The sequence below is a fragment of the Sus scrofa genome, chromosome 12, assembly GCF_054392235.1.
Source record: "Sus scrofa isolate SSC_HxYL_T2T_F1_AM1 chromosome 12, Sscrofa_HxYL_maternal_Yorkshire_Landrace_v2.0, whole genome shotgun sequence".
Lineage (NCBI taxonomy): Eukaryota > Metazoa > Chordata > Mammalia > Artiodactyla > Suidae > Sus > Sus scrofa.
The window spans coordinates 46473875-46492324 of record NC_139394.1 but is presented as its reverse complement, the minus strand read 5'-3'; the positions used below and the strand labels follow the sequence as shown (position 1 = coordinate 46492324).

The window sequence follows — 18450 nt, the reverse complement described above, 5'->3', positions numbered from 1 at the left end:
GAGCTCATATATTTGTCTTTCTCTGTCTGACTTACTTCACTTAGTAGGACAATTTCTAGGTCCATTCATATGTTGCTGCAAATGTCATGGTTTCATTCTTTTTCATGGCTGAGTAATATTCCACTGAATACATGTATCACTTTTTTTTTTTTTTTTGGTCGTTTTTGCCATTTCTTGGGCCATTCCCGTGGCATATGGAGATTCCCAGGCTAGGGGTTCAATCAGAGCTGTTGGAGCTGTCGCCTACGCCACAGCCACAGCAATGCCAGATCCAAGCCGCATCTGCAACCTACACCACAACTCACGGCAATGCCAGATCCTTAACCCACTGAGCAAGGGCAGGGATTGAACCCGCAACCTCATGGTTCCTAGTCGGATTCGTTAACCACTGAGCCACGATGGGAACTCCATGTACCACATCTTCTTTATCCAATTCTCTGTTGATAGATGACAGACATTCCCCTTTTCCAATATTCTACAATCCAGTCAGCACCCTGGTCTACTTATCACTGCCCTCTATTCCTTCCCATGTGTAATGAGCAGAGGGGGTAAAGGAAGGGAATGGGCTTTGAAGTGAGGCCAATCTGGTTTCAGATTCAAACTGCCTCTTCAATCAGCTCTGTGACTTTGAGACAGTCACTTCCACTCTCTGAACACAATGTTTCACATTCATATACTACATGTAACACTTAGAGGACTGAATGGAGTAAAAGAAACGAATGCGCGGATTTAATTAAAACCCCTCTGACCTGAGTCCCAATCATCAGTTTTCTCCCCATTTCCCCTTTTATGGATGCAGTCCCATCTCCCAAACTGTACTGTACTTAAAGCAGAGTTCTCCTAGGGAACCCTCCGAACCTGTCAGACCAGTCCTCTCACTGTCCCTGGACACACCGTGCCCCTTCACAGAGCCGTCTCCATGAAGGGGTCCCCCTCCACTCTCACTCCACGCATACCGAAGCCTTACTCAGGCTCCAACACCCAGCCCAATCCCATACCTCTTATAAAGGGCCTCCTTAATAACTGAAGCTCAGAGAAACATCCCCCTGGTCGGAACTGTAGAATATTAGGTACCTATGATGTGGTCATTTACTAATTACTACTTTATGGAGATCTTATACTTTCTTACGTCGATGTCCTTGTTACCCAATTGCATGACTAGCTTTTCTTGTAGGGCGTTATATACGTCCTTAGTATACAGTCTCTAGCAAAGAGGTTTTTTTTGTTTTGTTTTGTTTTTGTTTTTTTGTCTTTTATCCTTTTAGGGCTGCACCTGCAGCATATGGAGGTTCCCAGGCTAGGGGTCCAATCGGAGTTGTTGCTGCCAGCCACAGCCACAGCCACGCCAGATCTGAACCGCGTCTGCAACCTATACCACAGCTCACGGCAACACCAGATCCTTAACCCAATGAGCAAGGCCAAGCATCAAACCCGCAACCTTATGGTTCCCAGTCGGATTCGTTTCTGCTGCACCCCGATGGGAACTCTAGCAAAGAGTTTTAATAACACCTGCTGATTGGTATAAGAGGTCAATGCCCTTTGATGTGTAATATCTGAAGGCATGAACATCATTTAATGAATTCAGCTCTTACTTTTAAATATGTGTATAGGAGTTCCTGTTGTGGTTAAGCGGGTTAAGGACCCATTGTTGTCTCTGTGAGGATCTGGGTATGATCCATGGCCTCATTCACTGGCTTAAGGATCCAGTGTTGCCACAAGGCACAGCTCAGATCAGTGTGGCTGTGGCAAAGGCCTGCATCTTCAGCTCTGATTCCTAGCCTGGGAATGTCCATGTGCCGCAGGTATGGCCATAAAAATAAAAATAAAATATGTATAGAGACACCCAGAATCCTATAATTTGGGACTTCAGAGACCATGCAGACCAATTTTCCAGATGTGCATAAAGATCCACAGCAGTCTCAGTGCATGAACTTCTATATTTCAATGATTATAGAACTACCTATATTTCAATGAATCCCCACAACCAGAGGCTCATGACATCCTTTAGGAACCCCCCTGATGTCCAGGTAGCAGTTACTGCCCCCTTCCCCTGGCTTTCTTAAAAGCAATCTTGAATTTACCAAAAAAAAAAAAAAAAAAAAAAAAAAAAAGTCCAAAAAACAAAAACATGCAAGTACCTTCCTTCTTCCTGAACAACTTGAGAATAACTTGCTGACCCAGTACCTCGCCACCATTCCTACGTCCTTCTCACAGGGACACTCTCCTCTGCAACCATAATGCAATCATCCAAATTAGGAAATTAACACACAGTACATCTGCCAACAACACATTCACAAACTCCGTTAAAATTCCACCAAAACGTCTCAATAATATCCTTTATAGCAAAAACGATCCAGTTGAGAAGAATGCCGGACTGTGGGTTGCTCTATCATTCCAGAAGAATTCCTCAGTCTTTCCTGGATCTTTATGCATGGGACATTTTTTAAGATGATAGCTATTTGGTCCTTCAATTTGAATTTGCCAGATGTTTCCTCTAGTGAGGCCTGGGTTATGCATCGTTAGCAGGAATGTCTCAAAAGATGTGGTGCTGTGTTCTCCCTGCATCTGTAATGTGATGTGTGATCTGACTGGTCCCATTGCTGATGTCGTTTCTTCCAATCACTTGACTTAGGTTGTATCTACCAGGCTTCTCCACTGCAACAATTTCTCATTTTTTTCTTTGACATCAATTAATGAGTATGCTATAGGGAGATACTAAGTGAGACACTCATCAAATTCCAAGTTATTCACCTATGCGTTTATGTAAGGATGGACTCATGGTTTCCTATTTCAAGCGGATGCTCAAGCTGACCCAGATTTAGCCAGAAAGAGCTCATTGAGCTGGTTTTCGTATATTCTTTATACATTGTCTATCACTCTTTGAGGACTTCCTTTGTTTTTGGCATAAAAAGATGCTCCAGGCTAATCATTCTTTTTTTTTTTTTTTCTTCTTTTTACACCTGCACCTGTGGCATGTGGAAGGTCCCATCGGAGCTATGGCTGCCAGCATATTCCACAGCCACAGCAATGCCAAATCCAAGCCATGTCTGTGTCCCACACCATAGCTCGCAGCAATGCTGGATCCTTAACCCAGTGAGTAAGACCAGGGATCAAACCCACATCCTCACAGATACTATGTCGGGTTCTTCACCCCATGAGCCACAATGGGAACTCCTCCAGGCTCATTTGGCTTTTTGGTTTTTATCTGTTTGTTTTAAAACAGGATGTGATGCCATTCCCCTCTTTATTAACAATGAAATCATTAAATACATATCATAGCATATGTCCAGGCCAATACATACATGGCCTTTTTCTTTCAGTTTGATCTATAATAATCCCTAGTGTGGATGGGCAGATGCTCCTATGCTCAGGATGCTTCCAGACCTCAGCCTATGTACCTCTTCACCTGTATCCTTTATAATAACCTGGTAAGCAGAAGTAAACATTTCTCAGGGTTCTGTGAGCCGCTCTAGCACAATTAACCAAATCTGAGGAAGGGGTCATGGGAACCTCCAATTTACAGCTGACTGGTCAGAGATACAGGTGACAACCTGAAATCGTGCTTGCTGTCTGAAGTAGGGGGGCAATCTTGTGGGACTGAGCCCTTAGCCTGTAGGGTCTGTAGAGAATATCAGAATTGTGCATACTAAATCTGTCAGACACTCTGTGTCCACCGAGAACTAGTGGATTGCTTGGTGATTCTGGAAAACACATTAAAGTTATCATGCCCTATGTCTTATTCTTTCCATCATTTTTATTTATTTTTTGGCTTTTTTTTAGGGCCATGCCCAGGGCATGTGGAGGTTCCCAGGCTAGGATTCGAACTGAAGCTGTAGCCAATGGCCTACACCACAGTTCACGACAACACTGGATCCTTAACCCACTGAGCACAGCCATGCCAGATCTGAACCGCATCTGTGACTAACACCACAATTCATGGCAACACTGGATCCTTAACCCACGGAACAAGGCCAGGGATCGAATCTGTGTCCTCACAGATGCCAGTGAGATTTGTTTCCACTGAGCCATGACTGAAACTCCCCATCATTCTTAAATGACTTAGTTTCAAGTGCCCTCATCACTTGCGCATTCCCTTCTGAATGAACACCATTCGATTTCACAGCTTATTAAAGTGCCTAGAACAGGTTCTTGGCTGCTTATTCAATACCCTAGTCCCTCCCTAAGGTTCGCTAAAAGAATCTGATTTTGTTTGGGTATCTACTCCCTTCAACGTAACCATGTGTGTCCTAAATCAGCCATGAGATCCACATTCCTCAGAACCAGTGATGGGTTTAGTAATTTGCACGTGAGCCAAGACAGACCAATGAAACACAAGGAAGTCTTCTAGGGACTCCTAAGAAAGAAGTAAAGACAAGCAGGTGGTTCCCGCTTTTTCCTTTGGAGGAGATGCCCAGAACTGCTGCAAGCACCTTCAAAGCGCGTGAGGATGAAACCAGCCCCAGGAGGAGGAGAGAGCTGAGATAATCACAGACTCATGGAGCCAGAGCCCTTAAGGACTGGCCAGAGCCTTTCTTATCACTGACTTCTGGCTGTGTGAGATAATGTGTTTCCTTTTTGTGTAAGCTGGTCTGGCCAGGTTTTCTTGTAGTGGCAGCCAAAAGCACTTTCACTGATGGAGTAGTGAGAAGGACACAGCCCTCCAGGGGAGGTGGGATGAGCCAGAGCAGAACCTCCAAGTTCCCTCTTTTTTCTCTGGAGCCCAGGTGGATGCTGATGCATAAGACAGGCTACCAACACCCTCTTCTTCAGCCTCCCTAAAACGTTACTTTGTATTTACCTGCTGCCCTTCAGTAGAGAACTAGAGATTTGCTTCCTATTTCACATTAGTAGCTTTTTCATTGTTTCAATCTGCTCAGATCTGTTTAAGTGAGGGTGTGTTAAGTGGGGAAAGGAAAAAAAAAAAAAACAAAAAACCCTGGAGCTAAAAAACTGCTACTTGATAACAAAGCAACAGAGAGTGGAGCTAAGAGAGAAGCAGAACAATTAAGGAGCTAGGTTATCAGAGTGCTTTGCTCCAGGAACAACTGGGCCACTAGACTACTGAAGAATCCTGGAGAAAAATCACCTAATTCCTGGGCTCCTACCTTCACATATCTGTACATCAGAGAGTACACTTTCCAGGTTCCCTTCCGGCATTATACAACTCAGGTGATTTTCATCAGGGAATTCATGGCTCACAGTCCTTCTATTGCTTGAGGCATAAACTCCGAAAATGGGTTGCCGAAAATCAGCTGCAGCCTATTAGTCGTTACTGCGCTTGACTTCAACAGAACACCACTTTGGGGCTGCCTATTCCAAGAAGCAGCATTGTTGTACGACAGATCGAGATGGCAGTGTGAGTGTGTGTGTCTGTGTTTACTACTGCTGAAGGAAAAGTGTAGAAAGCCATTGCCAACGCGCCCCTCCATTCACCAATTTGACAAACACAGACATTCGGAGCAGGTACCAGACCTGGAGAGTTCTGGCAGCTCAGCAGAAGGAAGCCCAGGTACTTCAAAGCATGCTATCAACCTCGAGGGATGATGGCAAGATGCATGAAGCCATTCGCAGCTTCCCAGGGCACTGGAAGTCTGAGCCCTTCATGCCCAGAGCCCTCTGCAAAGTGTGGTCCCAACTAGTGCTCCAGCATCACCTGGCCTCACTCGGCCCGGAGACTCCAGCCTTTTACTGGGTTCCCTTCAGTTTCTGAAACACACCAAGGGTCCACCTCTCCGTCGTTGCTATCTCGCTCTCTCCCTCCCTCCCTAGGGATCCACTCTGCCCAGCCTGTCCCACCCTTCCCTCTCTGGCTCCCTACCCCACACCTGCCTCCCTCCCACACAGATTCCTCCTCCTGATGTCACTAAAAGCCAACTTCCTGGTGAACTGCATTCTCTGTGGCACAAACACATACCACTGCCATTTCCCCTGCGATCAAGCCTGGCTCTTTCCTTCACAGCATGTATTACCACTTGCAAGTATTCCCATGGTGTTTACCAGATTTGTAGGTCTCCCCAGCTGGTACATCTGCTCCAGGGGAGAAGAAATCATGTGTGTCTGGGTGGCCCCTGCGCACCCAGAAAAAAAGGAGGATGGCATGGCTGCCAAGCATACTATCCAAGACAACTCAAGGACATGAAAAAATGCTGAAGATATTATGTTGAGAAAACTGTTTACAAAAGTGCATTTTTTTTTCCAGGCAGAAGGATTCCAAATTTTAAAATACGTACATTTATATAGTACAAAATATTATAAGGAAATATATCAAGATATTAACAATGGTGGTATAATTATACTTTTTTTGGTATGGGGAATCTGGTGGCAAAAAGAAAAATAATACATAGTATGCTAAAAATGGACAACTATAACCATTGGGTGAAAGAAAATGTGGTGGAAGGATGAAGAATAAAAAGTGACTATCAAATATTTGATTTAATAATCACAACAGGACTAAGGACACTGGTTATCTGGATAAGTTATGAGACATTTGCTGACGTACCAGTCAGCTCACGTTGCAGTCACACCCCATAGAGCTTCAACAGGACACAGCTGTGGATGAGAGGCCAGGGGCCTAGGATCCTGGTCCCTAACCTGGCTACACCTGAGAATCACCTGGGCATTAGGGAGGCTTAATAACTCAGAATCTCCAGGAGGTAGAGTCCTAGGAATATGGACATTGTAAGAGCTGGGTAATTCTGCTGCAAAGGCAAATTGGGGAACCACCAGCCTAGGATACCCAAAGAAGTTCAAGAACAGGTTTCTTTTCAGTCAAAGTTTCAGATAAACCAGGAACCTAGGAGGCAGAGGTGCAAATGGTAACAGGTTCTGCCAATTGCTGCTGCCTCCTGCAAATCAACGAGCAATCATAAGGTGCAGAAGTGTGGAAAAACCCAGGCAGCCTGTGCTGGTTTGTTCAACCAGGCAAATAGTATCAAGGGCAGGAGTAAGTTGTGAAGTCACTCCTTGCCCCTGACTCAGAACTCAGCCTTAGCTTCACATGCCTTTCTGGCCAAACACACCAAAGCAACCAAAACATACCTCTCAGCAGCCTTATACCTTATGACTGATACACCCAGGGCAACCCCTCCGTCTTCATTAGAACTCATCACCCCCTTCCTTGTTCCCTTCCACCAGCTAGTACCAGAGCAGACTAGATGTGCAGCTTAGGAGGGGACAGAGAATTCACAGGGAGGCTCATTGAAAGAAACTCCAGAAACCTAACCCTAGACTCTCAAATGGGAAACTGTTCAGATGAGTTTGGTATGGAACAAAACATTACACGTATCCCAACAAATCCCAAAGGCGTGAAAACAACTGCTCCTGACTGTGGTCATCATGCTCTAAGTCCCTTAGGAAAAAAGTGACATTCCCTCTATTCCGCTTAAGGAAACAAAAATCAAAGAGCATTAACATCTGAGCACCCTTAATACGTTCAGAACAACGAACGACCCACCCATGACCTCATTAATGAAATAATCTGGTAACGGAGGGATCAGTCCCATTTTAGGAATGAGCCATAGAGGCTCAGGGAACTAATTAAATTTTTAGTTGAGGTCAGACAGTGTAGAGTCTGTCCATGTTTAAGTTCAGATAACTGAAATATTTCCTTTGCTCATTATATCCCACTGCACTGCCACTTTTCAAATCATTTTTGTTGGAAATCTTTCCAATTTTGTGTCTGTGAGGATAAAAGCCATCTGGAAAACAACTACCTACAAGAGTGGTTTTCAAACTGTCCTTTCAGTGTGACAGCATTTCTTCGCAAACAAAAAAATTCCTTGGTCGCAGAGATGGAGAACAAACCAGTGGTAAACCAGTGGTTAACCAGTGGGGAGAGGGAAACTGGTGTAGAGATTGAGATACAAACTACTATGTATAAAATAAATAAGCAGCTATAGTATATTTACATATAATATACACAATATATAGTATAAAACACATACACACATGTACCTATGTTTGCATATGTACAATATACATATACATACACATACACACACACATATATACATATTTATGTGTATAAATATATAGATATACATAATATACATAGCATATAATTTATAGTATAAAATACATTTATGCTATGTATTTTATTATACACTATGTATAAAATAAGCAGTAAATAAATAAGCAAATCAGTATTAAATAATTTCACAGGTAGACATATATATCATATATATATATATATCAGTCCTTTTTTTTCCTCCCCCAAGAGTAGTTTTATTTTCTTGCCACAAATGGGAGTTACAACAACAGAAAAATTGGATTATATAAATATACAAAATAAAACAGTGCATAGTTCAGGCAGGAATCAAAGATGTGGAACTATTATGCACTCAGGTATTCATTCATTGATAGAAGTGAAAACACGTTGTTCTTACCCCCTGGAGATAAGCCTTGGGAGATAAAGAAGATAACGTGGCCGTGGGGTCCTGGAGACGAGGGGTTAGGACACAAGGTGACCTGACAGCACAGGGTGACAGCAATAAAAACCTCCTCCTAGTTCTACCTTATTCTTTTGAGGACTTCAAAAAAGATTTTCTTCTTAATTACAAGGAACATAGGCTAGGACGGCAGAATCAGGCTAAGGCAACCTCATTCTCAAAAGACCATTCTTAGAATACATGGTCAATGACCTAGATGCCATAAATGCCCAGACTGAAACATGGCCCATTTTAGGGTGATCCAAAGGAAATGTAAGTTTTTTTTTTTTTTTTTAGTGGAGCTTGACTTTTTTGTTTAATTGACTATGACATTTTTCTTGACTTTATATTGAACACAAAGCCTCGGTCTGAGACAGAGCCCTTGGGGATCGCCCGGACCCCGCCACGGATGGTCCTGTATTGTACAAGTTACTCAAAGCGGACTTTGTGGTCAGAGGGGGAAAAACTGTTTGAGTTTCTCTTGGTGTTTGCTTCATTGTTTTAGATGAAGCCGTTTTTTGACTCATTCATTTGCTTCTGGCGCTTACAGCACCCTGGTGTATCTAAGTGGTAATTTTCCCTGCCAAGTCTTCGTAATATGACTGTGGGAGATAAACGGAGACCAGAGAAAGCAAAGCTGTTTTTATTTCTTGATGTATTTTTTTCACTGATTCCAAAAGTTTGGGGTTTTTTTTTTTTTTTCTTTTTCTTTAAGAACTGTGAATTGACCTATGTCTTTTTCAGAAAAAGCTACACTCAGCAGTCAACGATCTTTTCATTAAAGCAAAGTAGGTTTACTGGAGTTAGGGTTTTCATCTCCCTAAGGTGACATCCATTTCCACGGGGCACCAAGGAGCAGAAATGTGGGAATGAAGACGACCTCGTTGACAGTAACTACGCCCATGTGAGCAGCTGCGTCTGCAAAACAAACTGCCATATCTTCAGGGGTGAGGCTGGGGCAAGGGGGAGACCGGAAGATGGGCCAAGCACAAAGGAGGAACCAGCTGAGGCTCTCGAATCCCTTCTCTATCCATTAAAGTCACTTATCAGAACCCTTTAGTCTAAAATGGTCTACTTTCAGAGTTCCCTTCGTGGCGCAGCGGAAACGAATCCAACTAGGAACCGGGAGGTTGCGGGTTTGATCCCTGGCGTCACTCAGCAGGTTAAGGATCCGGCATTGCCGTGAGCTGCGGTGTAGGTTGCAGATGAGGCTCAGATTCCATGTGGCTGTGGCTGAGGTGTAGGCCAGCAGCAACAGCTCTGATTAGATGATTAGACGCCTAGCCTGGGAACCTCCATAAGCTGTGGGTGCAGCCCTAAAAAGACAAAAGACAATAATAATAATAATAATAATAATAATAATAATAATAATAATAAAATGGTCTACTTTCCAATAGGGGACCATTCCGTTTCACCAAGAAAGACTGAAAGCCATGGTCAGCGTCTGGCTCACAGGTTTCTAACCCTCAGTGGAATGACCACAGTATTCACCACACAGTCTGGGGCTGAGTCTTCCAAGTTTTGTAATTAGGCATGAGATAAAGGAAGGGGAAAATTTTTGTTTAGGCCCAAAGATAAGCCACAGACTTTTCAGCTGAGCCAAGCTTTTCTCTGGCACCCCCTCTCTGTTTTCAGTCTGCCTCCCCAAGAGTAAACCCGGCTCATGCTAACTCCTACCCATCCCTTCTTTCCAGGAGAGCCCAGTTCTCCATCTCAGGTCTGCTCATCCCTCAGTTACCCAATCAGTGCTCGGAACGGAAGGGCTCCGTTCCTCCTCCTAATGGATCTCATGAAGGCCTGAGAAAGAAAGGATGGAGCAGATTCACCCCACACGCCTGGACTGCATTACACGTCTCTGACTTTGTAAGAGGATTCTGATCAGCCTGACTCCATTTCTAGTTGGGGGCCGCCTAAGATAAGAATGAAAACAGTACAGACTTTTGGAGGGGGGCGGATATTTTCGGAAGCTGGCGAGCAGCAGGGCCAGCCCCCTCGTGCCGAGAGAGGGGAGAGAAGGAAGCTGGGCTGTGCTGGACATTAGGGCCCAGGTGAAAGGATGCTTCCCAACAAGACTCGCCATCCAACAAGGATCTGCCCACATTCTACCTCTTCCCCAGAGCACTACCGACCCCACTTTGGCTTTTTCTGAATTCCTGGAGAACTCGCTCATAACGTATATACAACACTTAATTACACGGTCATCAGCTGTGTTGTTTTAAAAAATATGATGCCTTGATTCCTTCTCTCTAGGAAGCCCATTAAAACAGTGGCTCCTCTGCAATGCTCATTTTGGCTCAATCATACTCTACTTCCCATTGATTCACTTCTTAAAGTATCTTTTACTCCCTATTAAGCTATTCCACAAAGAGTGCCTTTTTAAAAAGTAACCCCCACCAAGGTGGCCGACAGAGGGATAAACACATAAGCAAGAATTCAAGTGGCTGTTAGCTTCAAAGCCAGGGAGTTCTATTAAAAGTACATAAGGCTTACAGTTAATTAAGTTACAGATTTAAAAAAAGAGAGAGAGAGGAGTTCCTGTTGTGGCTCAGCAGGTTAAGAACCTGACATAGAGTCCATGAGGATGTGGGTGTGATCCCTGGCCTCACTCAATGGGTTAAGGATCCAGCGTTGCCATGAGCTGTGGTCTAGGTTGCCGATGCAGCTCAGACCCCGCATTGCTGTGGCTATGGTATAGGTCAGCAGCTGTAGCTCCAATTCAACCTCTAGCCTGGGAACTTCCATGTGCTGCATGTTCAGCCCTTAAAGAAAAGGGGAAAAAAAAACAAAAAAAAAGACTCTACTCAAAGTTCATTACCTGGCTGTGGTGCTTGGGGACTTCAGGCACTAATTTAGTCATCCACCTTCATGAAAGCAGAGAACAGGGGACACAAAGAATAAAATATCTGGAGTATTTATGAATAACATGAACACCTGATCTCCTTTTCCAAAGGGTTTAAAACAATTTCCAGACACTAAATAGTAGGAACTCTGGAGGGAACAGGGTTCCGAGGGTGCGCAGTGTGATGATTACGGGAAGAGTTGGGACCAGCAAGGGCACTTAGTCAGTCCACAGGGCTGCACTGAGGGGAGATGGGGAGGAGAGAAAGAGGACCATCTAGTGAGCATCTCCTAGGCTGGGGTACCACGCTGGGCCTTTTACAGTTGTCTGATTCGCGGTAACACAGCATCTTTACAGATGAAGAAGCCGAGGCTCGGGGAGGCTAAGCGAGTTGTCCAAGGCCACGTGGGTGGCGGTAAGTGGACAGAGACAGGATTAAAGGCCAGATCTGTTTACCTCGAATGCTTTTGCTTTCTCCACTAGGGAATGCTCACCCTTTCTAGAATACTCTTCCTCCTTGCCCTCCAAACAAAGTCAAAACAAACAATTCTGTCTTCGTGAGGAAGGAGGAAGGAGACTGGCCAGCTCTTCAGGTGCGACAGTCAGGGCAGGGAGGCGAGGCCATTTGGGAAGGATTCAAGAACAGAGGTGACATTAGCTGAGAGAGAATTAGGTACAAGCACCATCCAGGCACTTTCTACACATCATGGGATTCATCCCACGAACCCTAAGAGGCGATCATTTTCCAGAGCAGGAAACTAAGGCTTAGGGAAGTTACCTCACCTTTTTTTTTTTTTTTTTTTTTTTTTTTTTGTCTTTTTGCTATTTCATGGGCCGCTCCCTCGGCATATGGAGGTTCCCAGGCTAGGGGTCCAATCGGAGCTGTAGCCACCGGCCTACACCAGAGCCACAGCAATGCAGGATCCGAGCCACGTCTGCAACCTACACCACAGCTCACGGCAACGCCGGATCGTTAACCCACTGAGCAAGGGCAGGGACCGAACCCGCAACCTCATGGTTCCTAGTCGGATTCATTAACCACTGCGCCACGACGGGAACTCCGGAAGTTGCCTTACCTTAAGGCAGCATGTGAACAAGAATTGCAGTGAAGCTGGGATTTGAACTTGGTCAGTCAGATCTCAAAGCCTGTGTTCTCCCCACTGCTCCCTGCTGCAAGCAGCACTATTCCCTTCTTCTTGCCATAAACGCCAAAAACTAAAGTTTGGGAAACACTTCTGTTAAGAGGTCTACCCAGTAATTACAGAGCTGGTGAACTGAAGGGAGCTGGCACCCACAGGAAATAAAACTGTCATCTCGACCAAGGAACGGAATAGGCAAAAAAAAAAAAAAAAAAAAAAAAAAAGCTGGAAATGCATATTTAAAACTGCTGTTACCCTCTGAACCCATTCATGAATATAGCTTTTTTTTTTTTTTTTTTTTTTTTTTTAATGCTTGCACCAGCAGCATATGGAAGTTCCTGGGCCAGAAAATGAATCTGAGCAGCTTTGGCCTACACCACAGCTGAGGCAGTACCGGATCCTTTAACCCACTGCTCCAGGTCAGGGATTGAACCTGAGTCTCCACAGTGACCGGAGCCACTGCAGGCAGGTTCTTAACCCATTGTGCCATTAGGAACTCCTCTAGTGGACTCTTGGACAGGCTGGCAGTGAAGCTCATCCACAGGTAACCTAGTGAGTCGGGCTGGGGCCACTGCTAATGGCAGATCCCACTCAGTGGGCTTGGCAGTGGTTGGGCCATGACACGTGGCCCAATCCAGTCCCAACAGCAACTGGGCAAAGGAGGCCAGAGAGTTATCATAAAATGAGGCTGGTCCTTTTTGCTGAGCTGGCTCTGACTTCAGTGAAAATGTCAGCAAACAGCTCTCCACATTAGGATAATTCACCACGCTGACAACTTACACATGAGTCATTAAACAAACACGCTTCTATCTATACCAGATTCCCCATTTTCGTCTCCAAGTTAAGCAAAAAACCAGAGCTGCTCTTTTAACGTAGGAGTGAAGCCCTTCAGGACCTGTGATGAGACGCACCAGTAGCAGCTTCTGAGCACTCGAGTCCACCCACATCTGGCTCTGTTTGGAGCTAAATTCAGCAAAAGTCTCCTCCAGGGTCAACGAATGACCCCCGAATAAAAATAGTCTTGGAAATCTGTCACGGAGTCGGAAAGGAAACAAGACGGACGGGTGATTCACTCCAAATGGCAGCTCCGAAACCCAAATTTTCTTTCTTTTTTTTTTTTGTCCCAATATGAAGCCAATGTGCAAAACAGGACCAGAGCAAACTGTCCTTTTCCAAAGGCCTTTAAAAGTGGTTGCCAAAGAATGTCACGCACAAGCCAAAAAGATGTAGTGTGCCATTCACCTCTCCTATAAAGCTAACGACAGCTGCACTGAACAAGACCTCTGAACCAGTCATGGAGGGACACGTGCTTGAAGAGCAGCAGAGTATCTAAGGTGTGGCCCCAGCAAACAGGAGGGACCCCTGTCCTACCTAATTTTCCAAATGACCAAACCGCCGCAGAGAAAGAGCAGAGAGGCTGTGCGCGGAGTGCGCGTGCGTGGGTGCATTCCCTGCCTTTCTACTAATTCTGTAACTCATGCCTCCTGCCCCCAACACAGTTAAGTTGTATTACAACAAGTATAATATTCAGACACTTGGGTACTTCTTTAAAGTTAAGAGTTCTGTGGGCTGAAGAATAATCAGCCAACATGTGATGGCTTGGTTCACTCATCCTAAAATATATCAGACACAGAGGTGCCCAATTCTGTGGCACGACAGAGAACACAAGAGCCCAGGAGGTAGGTGTGCTCCATAGCCACGCACTTGCATTGGCCCCTGCAAAAGCCGTGCATCTCAGTGGCACTCATTCACCTTCTTTGTCTTAGAGACGGTGCCCTCTGCCCAACTGTATGAGTTTCAAAGGCACGCACAGCTGGAGGCACCTCTGGGCGGGCTCCCTGGCTTTGAGGGTCTCACCGTTTGGCAGCAGGAGGGCAGGTGTGCAGAGACCAACCACACAACATGGTTGGTAAGGTGGTCAGTCCTCTCACTGTTATGGCCAAGTGCCCGTGGATCCTGGGAGCAGGGGTTTGGTCCAGTTAACCCCTGCCTTGGAGGACTGGGAAAGACCTCAGAACTGGTCTCACAGGATGAGTGAGAGAGTGACAGGCAGGGAATGAGGGCAGTGAAGAGGGAAGGAGGAGGACATTCCAGGGAGTGAGAACAGCCCAGGCCAGTGGTTCTCAACTAGGGACAATTTTGCCCCCCTCCCCGAGGGGACTTTTGGCAACATCTGGAAACATTTTTGGCTGTCATAAGGGGGAGGGGAGGGGTGCTACTGGCATGTGGTGGGTAGAGGCCAAGGATGCTGCTCAACGTCCTGCAATGCACAGGACAGCCCCCCACCTCAAAGCATAACCCGGGTTCAATGTCACCAGCGCCAGGGTTGAGGAAAGCCCAGTCTAAGCAAAGGTATAAAAGACATGCTGTATTAGATCAAAGGTGACAAACACAGTTCTCCAAACAGCTGCTTTTACGGACAAGAAAAACCAGTAAGAAAAGAGGACGAATTAAATGTCCAAAGAGCCAAGACACCAGACTCCGCAGATGCCTTGGTCTCAAAACTGGAACCAACAAAGTTAGACACTCGACGCCTAAGGTGGGTTTCCTCGTCCTGTGACATGAAAAGCACCTGACTTGGGGCCAGTGTCCCGGGCCCGAGTCCACGCCGAGCGGCAGCTTGCATCCCTCCTTCCACGAGCATGGCTGAGCAAGAGCTCCGTGAGGGCCAGATGCTCAGCGCGGCCTGGCAGGACTCTCACTGCGAGTGAGGGTGCAAAGCCGAGGTTGACTGTGTTAGGACTCAAGTCCACGAATGGCCCAAGGAAAGAGAAAAGGGACCAAAGGGCTCCAGCTCTGAAAAGGAAGTGGCTACAAAAGAAAGGGCATGGTGAGGATGCTGCTGGTGGGGCTTCAGGTGGCCCTGCAGGGGGCGCTGGCAGGAACCACGGAGGCAGGAGGTACTTGTGCGGGAAGCTTGCTTCATCAGACCCTTTGGAAGTGGAGTGAGGGACCACCAGCCAAACCGCCCACACCTCCGCCTCCACCAAAAGGAAAAACAAATAAACAGAACAAATCCCCCTAGCAAGAGACTTCTAGGAGGGAGAGAGAGGGGTCCTCAAGATCCTAGTAGTTGCTGGTGCCAGGGTAAACAACACAAATGCCAACTCCTCAGATCACTAACTCACACGGATCCCATCACCCTCTGAGCCTTGCCTCTGCCAGACTCACCCACACAGACACAAGCCTACGGCACTTTGTACAAATAATAACAATGAGGGGAAAGTGACATCAATTGTAGCAGATGTCTAAAAATAAAGCTTGTACCCAAGGGGGGGGGGGAGAAGTCCAGACTAGTAGCAAAAAAAGAGAATTCTAAATGGACAATGTCACAAAACCTTCAGTAAAATAAAATAAAGCAACTGAAACTTCCTTTTTTTTTTTCCTTCTCTCTACAGAAAGTGTTGTCACGAGGAATGCACTCTGTGGCCAGCAAAATGCTGCTGGGTGCTGCTGCTGGGAAAATTAAAATTCAGCTTGGATGACACAGACCCCTGAAGCAATGGTAGCCTAATTGCAAGTTACAGCCCATCAATGGAGGGAAAGGGCCTTGCAGGAGAGCCAGACAGACAGCAGAGGATGAAACATTCCGGAAGGGAGGGAGAGGAGAAGCCGCAGCTTGGGGAAAGCAGGAATGATGTGTCCATATCCACTGAGAGGTGAAACACACTCAAACTTGGCCTCTATACCACCGTCAACATACACCCAGTGTGGACCAACCACCTGTGTTCCAGGAGATGAAACTGATCTGCAGCGGGTTTCTGGTCACTTTCTGCAAAGGGCAAGAGATGCCCAAGGGGCACAAGAGCAGGAGCCCCGTCGCTCATACAGCTCAACACTGGATGGGTCGGAAGCGCCATCACGGTGACAGGAAGTTCAAACTATCATGAGAGGCCTGCTTCCCAGCCGTCAGGATGTAGAGCTGGAGAGGAGGCAGGGACTCTGCTGCCCTTGGCTGGGGCTGTGTTGACCACTCCCCAGGGAACCAGCTGCCCCCGACGTAGAGGGAAATCACGAACCATCACAGAACCTGTGCGCTGAGACGTGCTGCCAATTCTCAGAGGGGCGGAGAGAGCACACACAGGTGAGACACCTGCAACATCCAGATCCTACTGACCTGGGGATGGGGTATAAAGGGAGAGCTAGAAACCTGGGCATCAGCCAAGGGTCCTACTAATGAGAGCTGGTGATTACTCCTGCGACTCCCCAACACCCACTCCTTCCCCTCCCCGCAAACAGAGTCAGCCTTTAAGCCTCCACCCCTCTGCTCTCGGCCACTTTATCCACCTGGAATGTTCTCCACCTACACAAGTCCTACCCACCCTCTGCACCGCCTCTCCATCCCTCCTCTGGACTGTGTGTCTGAGCCAGCCTAAGGCCGCTCTCCCTCTGCTGAACTTCCAGAACAATTAGTTTATATGATAACTCGGCAGAGAATCATCTAAGCTCTCCGAAGCTGAACTCTTCTGCTGTTTTCTTGACCTGTTATTTAGAACAATGGACACTTTCAACCTTGCCCCCTGTCTCCATCAACAGGCCACCTCTTCGAGAGGCAAGGACACACATGATAGGTCTTAGGACCCTCCCACCTTAGCTCGGGGAGTACCCTGCACGATGCAGAATTCAACTGCAAACACTCTCCTGAGCTTCATCAGGCTCCACAATTGCTCTTAAGATTCAAGACGCACATGTAAAGACTTTGCGACCAATGAGAGCGGAAAGCAAAAAAAGGATGTAAGTGCTGGAAACTCTTAGAGATTATTTTACAAATTCACACACATCCTCACTGGCTCAAGGTCACCTGTGGCAGGCAGGTGTAGACCTCAGGTCTGTGCCCCTGCTCTTTACTCTGGGGCATAATGAGACCTGACCAAGAGCAGGTGAAGGCTATGGGGGCTGCAATTTCAAAGATTAAAGGTTTCGAAATTCTTAAAGTTAACAAGTTAACATTGCTTAAAGTTATTAACAGGTTAAAGTTCTTAAAGTTAACACTAACAAGTGGGGTTAGTGAAGCACCCAAACCCAGATGAAGATTTTCACTTTATGAGCTTTTGGAGTGATACATAGCTAGAAACCCTACCAGAAATGGGGCCAGAACCTTCAGGAAACACACACACACCCAAAAACTCGGCTATGTGGAAACTCCACTTACTGTAATGTTTTCTTTAAAAAAAAAAAAAAAACCAAAAAGTCAACCCACTTTAAAGCTCTGCTTACGTAGTACTCCATCAGGAGTGAAATAATCATATGGAGAAGCCTTTCTAAAACAGATATAGTCCTGGACGCCCATTCCGGAGCGCTGAGTTGTGACTGCATTCTCAAGGATGTCAGTAACACAAGAGCTCCGTCCACACTCCTCGAAAAAAACCGAAACCATGAATGCCTTGTCAAATTCAGACAGTTTATCTTGGCACTGGCAAGCAGAGCCGTCTCTTCGATGTCTGGAAACGTGTCTAATTACGTTGAGAGAGTAACTAAAAAATAACCAGTATCCCGGAACAGACAGCTCAGGGATCATTCCCTAGCATCCTGAATGACGCGATGGAACCACGCCAGGAAATAAATAAATAAATAAATAAATAAAGCAGAAAAAGAATCAAGGGTGAAACCGGGATGAGACCCCAGCCTCTCTCCAAAACAACCCTTCCCTCTTCCCAGGGCCTGGGGGCGGCCGCGACTCTCCCTAAAGTTTTTATTTCCCTTTACTTTTGTTTCCATTAGGTCACCCGGCCCGCCCACATCATTTACCTGGGGCAGGGCACCAGCCTGCCAGGCTCCAAGCGCAGCCTCTAGCTCGGCACGCCCCTGATCTCCCCCTACCCTCGTCGGGACAGCACCCTAGGACACCCCCCCTCCACCTCTGGAAGGCCAGGAGCTCGGCACGCCCCTTCCACTCCAATGCGACCGCACCCCAGGGCGTGCTCTCAGATATCGGGCTCAATGGACCCTGGACACCCCACGGCCGCACTCCATCCCTCCCGCTCTGCGCACCCGGGACACCCCCAACCCGGCCGCACCGCAGGGGCTCCCCCTCTCGGGAAAGCGC

The 18450-nt window shown here is 46.5% G+C and overlaps 1 protein-coding gene across 11 annotated transcripts in view; it reads right to left on the bottom strand.

The window, feature by feature from the left end:
• MYO1D (myosin ID) overlaps positions 1 to 18450 on the bottom strand; it is a 368579-nt gene that overhangs the window by 349780 nt on the left and 349 nt on the right. The gene's annotated exons all lie outside the window — the stretch shown is intronic.